The following is a 17,263-nucleotide window of genomic DNA, read 5'->3' on the forward strand; positions in this document are numbered from 1 at the left end:
ATACAAAAAGGAAATCCTAAAAAAAAAAATGCCCCCCAAAAATATAAATATTCATCAGGGCAGAAGAGCAACTTAAAGCACCTGGGTGCTAATGCAGAATTTGCCCATTATACTTTATAACAGTGCTTCTCAAATCCAGTCCTCAGGCCTCCCCAACAGGTCATGTTTTGAGGATTTCCTTAGTATTTCACAGGTGATATAAATATATTCAGTGTATCAAGTATTATCACAGGTGTTCTTTCTATAGGATATCCTTAAAACATGACCTGTTGGTGAGGCCCGAGGACTGGAATTAAGAAGCACTCATGATGTATTATGTGGGAGAAAGGTCATATTTTCTCATGTGGGAGAGAGGTCTTTGGGTTTCCTTTGGCACCAAGTCTGGAAATGATTGGTACCTCTACATTCTCTATAACTATGCACCTACATTAGGGAGTGGCTATAATGTGTCCTTTATAGAGATAAGTGCACCGACACTTGAATACCGGTGACTGAAGAAGTTGGATGCAGCCCTGGGGAGTCCTAGAAGACATGGATACAGAGTATGTCCTATGTATCCATGTTTTCCAAGACTCCCTAGGACTGCATTTAACTTCTTCAGTCACCGGTATTCAAATGCCGAATCATTATAGTTTTTATTTCGACAACGAGTTGTCATCATGTGTAGATAATAGAGATAACCGAACCGGGTTTGAGTCGATCCGAACCCGATCGTTTGGCATTTGATTAGCTGGGGCTTCTGAACTTGGATAAAGCTCTAAGGTTGTCTGGAAAACTTGGATGCAGCCAATGACTATATCCATGTTTTCCACATAGCCTTAGCGCTTTATCCAAGTTCAGCAGCCACCGCTAATCAAATGCCGAAAGTTTGGGTCTGGATCGACTCGAGCATGCTCTAGGTTCGCTCACCTCTAGTAGATAATGAAAAAAATAGTTCCCAGCTCACCTACCAGGTGCATGACCAGTGGATTTCTCAATCCTTAAAGACCATATGAACAACGAAGAAGGTCAACACTTCCAATAAAACTTTTCATTTATTTCAATCCAGTAAAATGTTGAATAAGTCCAGGGTAAATACAAAAATACAAAAAAAACACACAAATACTGTATGATGCATTTCTGGCCAGCTACCCCTTAGTCATAGTTCGATGGGTCATATATCTATGACTAAGGGCCAGAAACGCTTCAGATATGTGTGTGTTTTTTTCTATTTACCCTGGAACTATTCAAAATTTTATTGCATTAAAATAAAGAAGTTGTTTCATTGGAAGTCCTGATCTCCTTCGTTATTCAACGAGTTGTCATCAGTGGAAGGAAAAGAACAGACATATCAGGAGAAGTAGGCGAGTTTGCTAAATGAATGAGCTGATTTAGAGGGGTTTCTTAAATGTAATCCCTTCAAACCAACTTCAGAATTAAACTGGTCCCTCAAAAAATTGGAAATTTTCTTGAAAATTTGGAAAATAGCTGCTAAATCTCAAAGCCCTGTAACGTTCTAAAAAGTAAAAAGATATTTACTATATGATGTCAACGTTAAGTAGACAAATACATAAAATGATTTAATAAATGATTTATGTGGCATGACTATCTTTGTTATCAGCTGAGATTTAATAAAAAGAAATCACAGAGGAAATTAAAATGGACATCTGACAGAAAATTTAGCATTCCAGAGAGAGGGTGACAGGCATGGATAACAGAATAAACTACAAAGGTGCAATTTAAGATTCACCCGTGGCCCAGAGTAATCTATACCAGTGTCATTCTTAGGGTACTATTACACGGAACGATAATCGGCCGAATCGGCCCCATTCGGACGATTATCATTCCGTGTACTAAAGACAACGATCAGCCGATGATCGTTGTCATCGGCTGATTGTTAATATAAGTTCAGACCTATAATCATCGGGCGCTGACCGTGCACCGCTACGTGTAATAGCGGTGCGCGGCCGACGCTGACGATTAGCAAAGAAGAATACATACCTAATCCATGGTCCAGGGTTCCTCTTCCTCAGAGCTTCTTACCGGGTCCCGTGCGATCTGGCTTCTCAGCAGCCTGTGTCAGCTGACAGGCCCCTTGGCCAATCACAGGCCGGAACCGCCGCAGCCAGTGATTGGCCGAGCGGCCTGTCAGCAGAGACAAGCCGCTGTGAAGCTGAAGTGCGCGGACCCGGGGAGAAGTTAAGAAGAGGAACCCTGGACCATGGATTAGGTATGTATACAGTTTAAACAAAGGCTGCAAGGACATCGGTAATGATGTCCCTGCAGCCCTTGTTTAACGATTATCGGGCTGTGTAATAGGCCAAGTAAACGAGCAACGATCTAGCAGATCGCTGCTGGTTTACAGGTATTATCGGTCCCCCATCGGCCCGTGTAATACCACCCTTAGAAAGGCTAGAAAAACTATTTTCGTGTTCTCTGATCAGCAATCACTAAACAATTTGAAGTCTCTCACCACAATACACAAAACGGTAGTCGTTGTTAACAATCGTTATTGCAAACGTTATATGCTCGCTTAGGACAACCCTCAAAGCACTTTTAATCTGCAAATGAACTACCAACAAAATGATTTTTTTTTAAGTTTGAAAGACAACGATGAATCTTTTGTCACTTGCTCGCTAGGTATTATTACACGAGCAGATAATCACTAATTTTCGTTCATTATAGTGATAATCCCTTAGTGTAATAGGGCCCTAAGCCTACAACACTTACTCTGCTCAGAGTTTAAAGTGTCACTGTCAGAGTTTAAAGTGTCCAGGTCCAGTCTCCTAAAGGCAGATTTTCTGACTTGTGCCAGTTGTAAAAAACAGACTAAACACAGGAATTCCGTCCAGAACAGAGAGTCAGGGCTCAATGTGTCCATCAATCACATGACTGCCTTCTCTCTGTGATCGCTCAGATGGGATACACTGGACTTCCTGTTTTCTGACTGTTTCCTGTTTTTTGAGAAAGAGTCAGAAAACAGGAAGTGCCGTATTCTCCATGATGATAACTAAAAATAAAATAATGAATGTAAATTGCAAACTTGCTTTATATCACATCTACTGTTGATTTAGATTTTGAAAGTTATAACAACAGTGACACTTTAACAAAGTAGATGCCTAGAGAGCTACACATTAGATATTAGGGTTCTTATTCTATACAACACTTGATTCCCTATCTGATACTGGTCAACTTATCTATACATTTACCAGTGGAAAAGGTTGAATACCTGTAGAGATATGTTTCCAATTATTCCCCTGGTAAAATCTCTGCTACATCTCCTCAATATTCCCAGTCGGCTGGACTGGAGACTGAACCACTTTTAGCCATACAGTAAATACTTTATCTCTCTATCTAGCTTGAGAAAGGTCCAAATCGAAGGACTGAAACTGTTTTTCTATGTTTTACTTCTAATTGAGTAAATTTTCTTCATGATTTTGTACTAAAGCCTGGAGTGCCGCAGTCATATTTTTTTCTTATTTACGTACACACCCTTTGGATCGGGGTGGAACAGCTGGCACCCAGTACTCAACTACATCCAGAGTGCCGCACATATTGAACTGTCTATCTGTCTATATCTATCTATCTATCTATCTATCTATCTATCTATCTATCTATCTATCTATCTATCTATCTATCCATCGATCCTCTATAGCTAGAGATATAACAGTAAGAAGAAGAAGATTGTGATCCTGCTGTATAGAGCTTTAGTGACATCACATCTGGAATACTGTTTGCAGTTCTGGAGACCTCACTAAGATATTGATAAAATATAAAGGGTCCAAAAAACGGGCTACAAAATGGTGAATGGTCTAATGAATAAAACTATACAGGATTAAAAATCTAACTCTGTATAGTTTGTAGAAAAGAAGGGAAAGGAGGGACATGATCAAAACATTTAAATGTTAAAGGACTAAATAAGCGGACAGCGGAATTTAAATGGTTATAGAAAAGCCTTTCTGGTGTCTAGTGGCAGGATCCAAAAAGTTGCGTATACGCAAGGATGGTAATAGATCCATTTTAAAAACATTAGTTTTTTTAAAAGGTTTTAATTTTTTAAAAGCAGTCAAATAAAACAAAAGTTATATAAGTTGTATATTGTTGTAATCGTACTGATTGAGGAACATAAATAAAAAGCCAGTTTTAGCACAGGGCAAACAGCATAAAAATAATACACAGACACACTTCCCCCAATGAAAATAAATAGCTTTTTTTTTTTTTTTTTTTTCACCACGCAAATAATTTTTTTCAGGTTTTGCTGCAAATTTCATGGACAAATTAAGTTGTCATTGCAAAGTACAATTGATATCGCAAAAAATAAGGGCTCATTTAGGTCTGTAGGTGAAAAAATGCAAGTGCAATGACCTTTTAAACACGAGGAGAGAAAAAACAAAAATTAGCATGGTCATGAAGAGGTTAATAATAGAAAACTGAATACAAAAACAAGGGGTCAATAAAACAAGAGGAGATAATCTGAGGTTAGTTGTGAGAAAGTTCAGAAATTACTGTATATTGGTTTGCTGAAAGAGTCATAGACAAACTTCCTGCAGATGTGGTAGGTAAATCTAGAGTAACTAAATGTAAATCTGGGATAAACATATATCTATCGTAAGATAATAAGAAAGGAAACACTAAAAGTGCAGACTAGAGGGACCAAGTGGTCTTTTTCTGTCAACATTTTTCTCTGTTTCTATATATATTTTATAAACACATTGAAGTCTTTCTTCTTAGAGAATGAAAAAAACTCTCCTTTTTGGTAATATGGGATGCATTTAAAGGGAAAATAGCAGCAAGTTAGTCCTCTCCATTGTCCCGTGTAATATGGGCTTTAGAGAGACACTACCTGAAGCAGTCAATTACCCGTCAAGAGATAGTAACCTCTGTAAGTTCCTGTAAACTTCCAAATCCCCTCAATGTTACAGATTTTCTGTTTAATTACATAAAAAATATATACCTATCCAATCCTAATAAAGAGGTTGTCCAACATTTTTTTCTTATCGGAAAAGAGATTAATTTGTAATCTTTCCCTTTCCCTCATCGGCCGTAATCGGACGATATCGGATATCGTGTAATAGAAGACGATCAGCCAAAATGAACGTTGTTGGCTGATCGTTGTCTGTCGTTTGTCTTTCAACATTTTGAAAGACAAACGACTAAGATAGTAACAATCTGCTGCCGTCACCCCGTGGAATTGGAGCGGCTTCAGCAGATCGCCGCTAGCCTTTATGGGCTGTCTGGACAATCTAGCAATTACCCGGGCAGCCCCCCCCCCAACTTCTGGCACCCTTCCCCTGGCTCTCGCCTGCTCGTTGCTGCCGTGTGTAATAGCACTGGTAGCAAGTGGGGAATGAGGAGCAAACAAGCGCTGACAGCACTTGATTACTCCTCAACATCGCCCCATGTAATGGGGGTTTAGTTGTTTCTCTGTGGCCCTGGGCATTGCCCTCTGTTGCTGCTTTTTGTATTTGTGTTTGTTCACATAAAGAACTTCTAGGTCACTGGGGTCAGCAGTGACATCACAGCTCTGCAAGTGCGATGCCCTGACCCGTGAGGGCCTCTCCACAGTGCAGGTGTTACTAGCAGGCAGGAACCGGGGCAGCTGCAGGGTATAGAGTTGTCACGGTAATGGCACGAGGGTGGCACAGCTGTAGGCCGGTCTGCGGTACTATGCGGGATACTGGGCATGCGATTCTTCGCTGTACCTAGTCGGGGCACCAGATAAGGGACACCAATGCCAGGGTTCAGTAACAGCGGTGGTTACAAGTGTATTGTAACTGAGGTAACTAGTAGCAACAGTCTCTTCCGGATGCAACCGGGTATATAGCAGGTTTAAACAGACAGAGCAAAGGTGGTGCTGCATAGGCTGAGGTGAAGCGTGCCAGATGATGGGAGTAGTAGTGATAGAGGAATAGAGAGGCTGGGTGGATTAGAGTACTTGCGGTGAATATCTTGAGTTGATGAGGAGATGGAGAGCAGGAACAACACCCAGATGAGAGGATACTCCAGGCACTTGAGCAGGCGGACAGCCAGGAACTGTTACAGCAGAGCACCGGGTCCACTCTTCTGAAGGTGAAGAGAGACACACACACGACCTCCTTGCTTGGGAACAGGGGCTGGAACTGCGCAGCAAGGGGAAGTCACATGGTACCCCTGGCCAAAGCTAGACGCCCATTGGAGGAACCATGGTTACGGGGCACGGTCACGTGATCACCAGCCTTTGCATACCACTGAACATAGTTATGCACACGAGATATACACATAAACCTGAGAGTAATAGGGACTACACAGTAAACAGTTGCAGTGCATATAGTTTCCAGGACAGGCATGGCTATAGTAATAAAAGTAAACTTAAAGTGAGAAACAGACAACCTGTTCTGGGACACTGCACAAGCCTGTAGCTCCACCCCCTCCTCTCAGAATGTAGCTCCGCCCACTCTATCCATAGGCAGGTAAATGTCTGTCTTCCTTAAAGTGTCTTTGGAGCACAATGGTGGCTCAGTGTCTGCCAATTACTCATATAAACAAAAAAAAGTTTTTTTTTTATTTTTTATCTTTTATCTGTTGTAGGACTATAAACCCCAGCACACACACACACATGTCCTGGATTACATATACACTACAGTAGCCATCCTACAGGTGGGTGGGGTTTCTATGAGGCAGGATTCTGTTACAAGTTTACCTCAGCAAGAAACAGATAGAATGGTGACTGACATGAGGTAAAGTAGCATGTCTCCTCCCCATATTACACTGCCCTAACACTGTAGATGTTTACAGCACAATAATTACAATACAGGGGGAGATTGATCAAAACTTGTGCAGAGGAACACTGGAGCAGTTGCCAATAGCAACCAGTCCGACTGCTTTTTTTTTCATTTTTAAAAAGGTCTCTAAAAATGAAACCAAGAATCTAACTGGTTGCTATGGGCAACTGTTTTGCTGTTCCTCTGCACAAGTTTTGATAAACCACCCCACCATAGTTCATTTATTTATATAGCTCCAACCTATTCTGCAGTGCTGTACTGAGATTGTAGCCACTCATCTAGATTACTGAGCCCAATGGAGCTCACAATGTTCTGTAGAGTGTGATAAAATCTACACAAATATTGGGGGACATACATGGCCTGGGTTGCTGGAACAGATGTTGGGTCTGCTGGTGGGTTCTGGTGTTTTGGAGGCTACTTGTCATGGTGGCCGGAGTGGTAACACCGACCCCCGGACACAGCAACTGGACCTTGGATTGAACTAAGGTAGATGCAAGTGCGGCGGCAGAGATGACAGAGTCCCATGTTACATTTTTAAGATATTAGATGACTTAGAAGTTTAACAACAAATTTGCACAAAGTTTACTCTTGAAAAAAAGCCACTTAGGAAACTATATCCCACAAGGATTTTATAAAGGGTTCTAGGGAGCTTTTCATTCCAATGAAATGTTTCATAGACTGTAATACTAGTAATAGCCTTGTAATACTCAGCTATTCCCACTACCTCTAAAGCGGAGGGTACTGGGGTAATGAGGGGGGTTAGTATTAGCCATTTTTTCGAGCTAACAATAAGCCCCAGCTTAGTAGTGCACAGCATCTACCAGACAGCTTCCACTACATACAGTAGTTAGTATAGAAAAAAATGACACCAGAGTTATTCATTTTTTAAATAAAAACACCCCATACTCCTCCATGGCCATTTTATTAAATTAATCCACTGAACATTGTTGTAGTTGACAAAATCTGATGTCCTCAGGATACAAATATCTGAAAACCAAAAAAAAAGAGAGAAAAAAATTGACAAATGGAGAGCGCTCATCCCTAGTTGCTTTGGCTACCTGTATAGATCACAGTGTATTGTCTGGCCCCCATAGCAGCACCCCCCAGACCCCTAAACAGCCACCGACCGTGCATCGCTATGTGTAATAGCGAAGTGATGTGCAGCTGGCAGCTGATAATTGTGTTAAAAAAATAAATAACTTGTTCCCTATAGACAGAGATCTATGCTAGTATTACTGGCAGAAATATTGCACCAAGAACACATAAAAAGGGTTAACCTATCAGGGGAAAGTTTCTTAATTTAACCCAAGGAGACTAAATTTATGCAAAGTTTTATGGCATTTCTGTTCCAAGAATGCCAGCTCCTCTAATTGGTAGAGCTCGTCTACCTTCTGGATCTTCCAGGAGGCTGCAGTGAGGAGTCTGGCTGCAGCCAGTAATGGCCTGACCAGCCATTGAGTGGTTAAAGAGAGGTCAGGGGGTAGGAGCTGAAGAAGACAAGTCTAAGGGGTGTATGGGAGAGAGAGTTTAATAATTCCATTGACATGAGAGGAAACAATTTTCCAAAAATCCCCTGACAGTGCCACCACGTATGCATGTAGGAACCTGGGGTCACACCGCATCTCTAGCAGGCATCCACATACTCAGGATTACATGTGTAGAATTTGCAGGAAGTGAGATACCAGCGGGAAACAACTTGGTATCCATTTTTTTGCAGTCTAATGCAATGATATGGCAAGAATGGATTTAATCATAGGCTCTGTAAAGGTGACCCCAAGGTCTTTTTCCCAGACCAATAAAAAGGTGCAGGAGCTTGCGCTGTTTGGGGGCTCTATTAATTCCTATAAAGTAGCTGGAAAGACCCAAGTAAGCACTTTCCGACACACTGTGTAATAAGCTATCTAGCAGATCAGCGCTCGCCTGGCCGGAATATTGGGGAGTGTAATTTGGCCCTTAGGGGAGGTAAAAGGGAGAAGGAAATAAACACATTGGAAGTGCCACTGCTAGGGCACAGGTGGCATACATGTACTCTAGGCATGGTAAACTTGGTAGGACCAGGCTAGGTCTCACAGTCTGTTTCCGTCTTCCTGTCCTGTCCTAAGTGTATTCCACCTATGGTCCTGACAAACTAGGTCTATAATATGCTGAGGTCTTCAAACTGGTGTCTAAATTATGCTGAGGTATTTTTCTGGGATCTATAATATGCTGGGGGTCTGATATTGGGATCTGTAATATGCTGAGATCCTGATTCTGGGATCTTTAAAGGGGTGCTCTGGCGGGGGCACTTTTTGGGGGGGACCGGAGAGGAGGTGGCTGAAATAAAAGACGTCCACTTACCTCCCTGGTTCCAGCGGCGGGTCCCGCATCACAGCGCTCCGGTGCCCGGTTCCCAGATGCTTCTGGGTGTCTGACACGGGCCCGAGACGTGACGTCTCAGGTCCGCTCAGCCACTCAGTGAAGGAGGCGGGATCCGTTTGAAGTCCGCTCGGATCCCGCCTCCTTCACTCAGTGGCTGAGCGGCCCTGAGATGTAGCGTCTCGGGCGGCGTCAGACACCTGGAAGCGGCCGGGAACTGGGGACCGGAGCACCGTGATGCGGGACCCGCCGCTGGAACCGGGGAGGTAAATGGACGTCTTTTATTTCAGCCACCTCCTCCCCGGTCCCCCCACAAAAGTGCCCCCACGCTGGAGCTTATATTGGGGTCTTATTGTGGGGTCTGTATTATGCAAGTGTGTGTGTGGGGGGTATTTGTGGGGTCTTATTATGGAGTTTGTGTTATGCTGGGGACCTGATTCTGGATTCTACATTATGCAGGAGGCCTGATATTTAAGTCCTATTCTAGGGTCTATATTATGCTGGGCTCCTGATTCTGTGGCTTGTATTATATGAGGGCCTGATACTGGGGTCTGCATTATGGAAATCTGGTCTGGATGGTTTTATTTGCTGTACAAAACCCCTTCCTCTGTAATGTCCTAACTGTAGGGTCCTACAATAAAACAATATATCTAGAAAAATTCTGAAATAATACCTGGTGACAAGCCACACTCACAATAAGCCACAAACCACAACACAATAAGCCACAACCCACAAAAGATATTTCCTATGTAGTCATATAAAATGTCCCTATAGGCAGCCATAACTATTCCCCTGTAGCAAGGTATGCTCCATGCAGCCAAATATATCCCGTTTCCAGGCATGCTTCTTGCATCTAGGTATGCCACCTGATCCAAGATATGCATCTTGTACCAAGGTATGCCCACTGCAGCCAGGTATATATGCTCCCTGAAGCCAAGTATGCCTCATGCAGCCAGATATGCTCTATATATCCAGGTATTCCCCCTACAGTCAGATATACCCCTTGCAGTCACAAATGCATTTGTAGCCAGGTACTGTATGTCATCTGCAGCAAAAATATTCCCTCTACAAATAGATATGTATGCCCCCTGTAGCCAGGTATGCCCTGTGCAGCCAGATATTTTGAAGGTCACTGAAGGTCACTGAAAGGAACAATGCAAAGATGCATTTGGCTTGAAAAAGAGGCTTTGTAGCCTAGAAACGCGTTGCCTTCATGCTGTAATAAAACTATCATAAATCCAAGACGGTGTCCTGGGAAACCTCTGTGGCCACTAGATCTCCTTCTAGGGAGTGTTGGTTTACGTGCCAACACTCTCTCTTTGCACACTTCTCTGCATCCTGTAACCTTCGACTCGAGGCATCCTGTCCTGGGCATTTGGAGCGGCAGTACCGAGGTCCCCTTATTTCTATGCGCATTAAGGTGTTGTGCTCTAAGTACAACCTGACCAGGTGAGCACATTCCTTACCATTCCTTCATTTTCATTGTGATACTGATTCACCCAGGGAGCGCCTATTATCTTGTGTTTCCAGCATTCGCTACCTGAAAGGAAGAATGGTGACTGATGAGAGGTTGTAAGGAGAAAGGGCTTGGAGCAGTGACTAGGAACCAATCAATGCCGGGGCAGTGACTAAGGACCAATCAACACTTCTGGGGTCGTCCTTTTACTCTCCTTCCTTCCCAGCAGCATCACTAAACACTGGCCCGTATTCACTGTGATGAGTAAAAGTAAAACATAATTGTACCAAGCTGCAAAAAAAAGTTAACATGTCATTTATATGAAGCCATAAAAACAAAACCTACACTGATATACAGTAGTAGAAAAATAGTAGGAAAAAGTTTTTTAATATATTTAAAAGGGTACTCCAGCGAATATTTTTTTCTTTTAAATCAACTCGTGTTAGAAAGTTATATACATTTTTTATTTACTTCTATTTAAAAATCTCCAGTTTTCCAGTACTTATTAACTGCTGTATGTCCTGCAGGAAGTGGTATATTCTTTGACATAAAGTTTTCTTCCTGGTCTGACACAGTGCTCTTGATTACAAGTAAGAACTTACCTCTCCCCACGCTCATGGTGAATGGCTGGAGCAGCTGCTCCCGCCGGAAGTCATTTTCCTCCAAGTTGTGATGACATCACGACTCGTGGGAAAATGCCAGCGCTCGGCCCCAGTCACTGACTGGCTGAGCAGCCAGTCCATCATTCGTGTTGTGACGTGTCAGCTTGGGAGATCCCAGTGCCTGGTCCCATGACAACTCCTCACTGCGGGCACGGGGAGAGGTAAGAACCTAATTCCTTCTCAACCTGCAGGCTGCTTGCCTTTAGAAATCACCAAGCTTCTCCTTTAAAATAGGTGAAAGCCCCTTGGTCAAATTAGGTATGAGCTCCTACTCCACTGGCAACATCATATGATGTTTAGTGTGTTTAGTATATGCTGGCCTTACACATTGGATAACCACTGGCAGAACCTGCTAAAGTCAAGAGAACCTGATGATAAAATTAAGCCAAAAACTTGATAAACTTTTCTATACCTGAGTCACTTTGTCTATGTGTAAAGGGAGACATATCAATTGCGCCATCAGTTTTCTGATTTGTTCCAGTCTTCAACAAATAACCATTGCCGGTCTATCCTGAAAATCCAAGAAAACTTCTTAAAGGGGTAGTGCACCAAAAAAAAATTTCTTTCAAATAAACTGCTGTCATGAAGTGCCAGAGATTTGTAATTTACTTCTATTAAAAATCTTAAGCCTTCCAGTACTTATCAGCTGCTGTATGCCCAGCAGGAAGTGGTATTATTTCCAGTCTGGAGAGCAGGAGAGTTTTCTATGGGGATTTGCTCCTTCTCTGGACAGTTCCTGACATGGACAGAGGAGGCAACAGAGAGCACTGTGGCAGACAGGAAAGAAAACACCACTTCCTGCTGGACACACAGCAGCTGATAAGTACTGGAAGGATTGAGATTTTTTAATAGAAGTAAATTACAAATATCTGGCACTTCATGGCAGCAGTTGATTTGAAAGAAAATTTTTTTGGGTGCACTACCCCTTTAAGGCTATGTTCACACTGCGTACGAATCCGTACGCAGTTCTTACGCCGCTGTACATGTGCGGCTGAAACTACAGACGTGGGAAAAATCGACATCCGGCCGGATGCGTACGCACTGCGAACATACGCCCGTAGTACAGTTATGCTTCCCTTGCTTGTTTCGAAGTGATCTGAAGCAGGTAATTTGCTTGGAAATCTTCGCCCAGCCCAATAAAACACACAGAACCTTTTGGATCGAAAAATTAAGTCCAATTTGACTGAAATAAGTACTTCGTACGGGACCGCATGTAAATCCACGGCCGTGAGTTCGAACATTTCCGTCCTCAAACAATGGTCTTGTTCATTTTTCCCGGCGGCGTATACAATACGATCGTAAGTTCATACGTAGTGTGAACTGTGCAGCCGTATATCTTATACTTTCAAGCGAACGCATCAACCTTAAAACTGCGTGCGTATATTCGCGGTTCGCACAACGAGCAGAAATATACGTAGTGTGAACATAGCCCCCATATGAATATCGTTTCATTTTCTAATACTCCCCATAGTGTGTCCATTTGTGATGCTGGACTGTTCTATTATGTTTCCTCATATAAAATATGGTTTATGGCAATATTTTTGTTTCCTTTCTAGGCACAGATGGATATACAATTTTAGAACACATAAAAGATTATAATAAACATACGAAATAGAAAAGCCGACTTGCTTTCCTGTTGGCTTGGTTGATTATTATCCTTGTTCAAATAATGGACCACATGTTCCATTTACTCTTCACTCGTGGTTGCTACAACAAAGATTGACAGAACAATAATCTCGAAAGACTGATGGCAAGGGTTTTTTGTTAACTCAAAAAAAGCCAAAATGCAAAAAAAACAATACATTTGCAAATTACATGTTTTAGAGTGATACTTTCAACTGCCTGGTGATGTCCTCCAAGGCCAAAAGAAATCCCACAGATGGCACTAAGGGCAAGTTGAGAGATGGTGACGTTAATGGGTGGACGACAGCCTCAGGTGACACAGCAATAAGCCGATAAGGCGATAAATGCCACAAGGTCACAAATGCCAATATGCCCCACCTACTTGACACTGTCCAGTGGTGATTAAAGGACACTTTTTTGAGTATATGAAGAGACATGTGACAGGACACATAATGGCTATTGTGACACCAAATTTCTTCTGCTAAGCAGCAGGAAATGGCCTGGACATAGATAGGGGTGTGTAATAAGGGGGCCACCTGTTCCACTATCAGACTGCCTAGATGGTGGTCAATTGATTGAAATGACCATTCTGCTTGTCTCACTCTAATGATGCACCCACCCACTAGTCTATCAACTGGGCAAAATATCTTCGAGTGCATCACAGTGGTATTTCTAGCAGTCAACGATTTCTCATCGAGAGGTTCATTTGCCCAAAGCAGCCTCTAAGAACCTTTATATAGGGCCGGAGAAGCACTTTTTAACCATCTCATGGCAGGACCCAGTGTCAGTGACATAACTGCATGTTAAGTTTTGCAGCAATCCGACATTTCTATCTGGGTGAATTATTACTTTTTTTTTCTCTTTTTTTTTTTCAATGATTGTATGCTGTTTTTCTAGAAACTGATTTTAGAAACAACCTAAATGTGACCCTTAGCTTTTGTCTGCACATACATAAGGACCAAGCAATTTGTTGACGTGGAGGCCGCAAAATAGCACCGATCAGTGAGACTAGCGGCTTGTTTGCGGTACCCTTACACGGCATGAGAAATTGGGCTGCAAGAATTATTCTTGTATCGTTCATGCAGCCCTAGAAACTGACAGCACAGATCACAAGCAGCAGTCTATACTTACCAGCCACACTGCTTGCGATATGGTAACTGTCTTGCCTGTATCTTCAGGTCCCACCTCCTCCAGAATGATTGATAGCTGGCGGAAGGGGGGCCTGAAGATACAGGTGGTGTGAGGACTAGAGAGACAGATTCCTGATCACACGCAGTGTGGCATAGATTTGTAATTTACTTTACTAAAAATTTCAACTCTTCCAGTACTTATCAGCTGCTGTATGTTCTGCAGGAAGTAGTTTATTCTTTCCGTCTGACACACTGCTTTCTGCTGCCACCTCTGTTCACATCAGGAACTGTCCAGAGCAGTAGCAAATCCCCATAGAAAATTTCTCCTGCTTTGGACATTACCGGTCACAGACAGAGGTAGCAGCAAAGAACACTTAGCCAGACTGGAAAGAATACACCACTTCAGGACATACAGCAGATGATAAAAGCCCATGTGACTTTAAACATCATGTGGTCACCAATGCTGGGTATCTACAGGAGCTGCAGACCCAGATCAGTTATGTAGACAATGTAAGGGGGTTGTATATCCCCTGTAACTAGGAATATTATATCAGCATCAGTTACAGGGAAAAATAAAAATGTATTTAGTGAGAAAATACCTCTCAGAGGTATATTATCACCATATTGCGGGCCCAAAATGTGAAATAAAAAGTATATATGTTGTAGGGATCTTCACTTGGGGGTTGGCATGTAGTGTCCATACAGGCCATGTACAAGTTTCAGTTAAAAGTCCAACTTGGATTTATTTTAGTAAAGGATTGTCCAGTAACCATAAAATAAGCAGAAAACAAGTGGCACAAACTATGCCCTTAGCCCTGTCCCCTGGATATACCCCTATATAGTAGTAACTGTAGTGGGAAAAGAACATCATTTAGACCTTATTTTAGCATCACAGCTCAAAATAAATAAATAAATAAAAACAGTCACTTATTCTATGTATTTATTTATTATTTGTCCCCAACATAACATTTTATTTGTCTGTCATTTTGCCGGTGTGTGAATATAGCCTAAGGATGTACTAGGGACTAAAGAGAACACAATAGGTCATATCAAAATGGGTTAATTGCAAGCGGACTCCCCTTTTAAGAACTAGTGCACAGTTGGATTTTTTTTGAAAAGGCAGTGTCAAACAGACAAATAATACAATACTTTTTACTATGTATCATAGTTTGACAGTGTGTGAACATCAAACAAAAAAAATCAATATAAATGACATCAATTTTTGGGCAGAAATTTTTATTAAAGAGATGTAAGACATTCAATGTTAGCAAATATTTATAATGTAAACATTTCCATAGGAGGTAGGGTAAAAGACGCCCTGACTATGCGTCAGGCGAATTCTAGTAAACAGATACCCATTAGGTTTAATAAATAAGAATATCATACACATATTTAAATATGTATATATTTACAAATAGACATTTATTTACAAGTGTATGTACACCAAAGAATTCAAATAGTATTCAAAGAGGTTAAAATATGACAAGACCGTTTGTCATTGAGTAGAATGGACATTTTAAATATTCACTAAGACTTGATAAACGTTTAAAGTGAGACCTTAAAAGGGGAACTCCAATGAGAAATGCTGTCTTTCAAATGAACTGGTGTCAGAAAGTTACAGTATGTAGATGTGTAATTTATTTCTATTTAAAATCTCATGCCTCTCAGTACTTATCAGCTGCTTTATATCCTTAGGAAGCGGTGTATCCTTTCCAGTCTTACACAGTGCTCTCTGCTGCCACCTCTGTCCATGTCATGGAACTGTCCAGAGCAGGAGAGGCTTTATCTGGAGATTTACTACTGCTGTAGATAGTCCCTGTCAAGGACAGAGGTGGCAAAAGAGAGCAGTGTGTCAGAAAGAATACACTACTGGAAAGAATACACTACTTCCTGCAGGACATACAGCAGCTGAAGAGTACTTGAAGAGTTGAGATTTTTAAATAGAAGTAAATTACAAATCTATATAACTTTCTGCCACCAGCTGATAAGGAAGATGTTTTTTTGCTGGAGTTTCCCTTTAAAGAAGAAGTCTGGCGAAAATTTTTAATAAAGTATTGTATTGCCTCCCAAAAGTTATACAAAATCCCAATATACTGTACACTTATTACAGGAAATGTTTATATAGTGCTTTTTTCCCTACACTTACTACTGCATCAAGGCTTCACTTCCTGGATAAAATGGTGATGTCACAACCCAACTCCCAGAGCTGTGCGGGCTGTGGCTGCTGGAGAGGGTGATGGGAGTCGGTTTGTGACATCACCATGTTATCCAGGAAGTGACATCACTATGTTATCCAAGAAGTGAAGCCTTGATGCAGTAGTAAGCGCAGGAAAAAAAGCACTTTATAAGCATTTCCCGTAATAAGTGTATATTGGGGATTTGTATAACTTTTGGGGGGCAATACAATAATTTAATAAAAATTTTCCAAGAATAGTTACAATAATTAGTTCAATTATTGTAGATTTAATAGGTCTAGGATTGTGCAACCTGCATGAAACAGCTGTACAGTTTTCCACAATTATTTGTCTTACTGGGAACTCCTGTTCTTTTTATAAGTCAAAGAACCGAAAGAATATTAATATTTACACAGGCTATGTTCCCATAATGTAAAAATAATTGCAAATAATGGCCGTTGTTGCAAAAACATTTTGTTATTAATGATCAAGGACAACAGCCGTTATTTGCACTTATTTTTACATTGTGGTAACACAGCCATAAACATCCTTTGTCGGTGCAGTGTTTTACTGTCTGTAAGAGATCCTGTCCATTATGTTGTCCACACATAACATAAGGATAGACGTACTATTTTCGGCAGTTTGTCCCTTAAAGCAGGAAGGGTGGGGCAGAGAAAGGGGTTAATGTTTTTGGGCCATGCTTTCTCTAATGGTGTATTTACAAAGAGAGATCTATCTGACAGATTTTTGAAGCCGAAGACAGGAATGGATTTGAAAAGAGAAGAAATCTTACCGTTTCCTTTATGACCTGTTCCCTGTTTATAGTCTGTTCCTGGCTTTTAATTAAAAAAAATCTGTCTGATCTGGCCGCATCCGGCCCCTGAGACCTCCCGATGCGGCCCGCGGCCCGCAGCTCCCCTGCGATGTGCGCCGCTCTGGAGGAGGAAGGAGCCGGCATACACAGCATCCTGTGACAGCTGCCGGACACAGGAGGATGCTGTCTATGCCGGCTTCTTCCCCAGCAGTGCGGCGCGTGTCTTCAGTCTCCTGACGTCATTTCATCGCGCGCCGCCTGCAGGATAAGACCGGCACAGAGGACCTGGGACAGAAGAGGACATGGGCA

This window comes from Dendropsophus ebraccatus, chromosome 6 (assembly GCF_027789765.1).
Source record: "Dendropsophus ebraccatus isolate aDenEbr1 chromosome 6, aDenEbr1.pat, whole genome shotgun sequence".
NCBI lineage: Eukaryota > Metazoa > Chordata > Amphibia > Anura > Hylidae > Dendropsophus > Dendropsophus ebraccatus.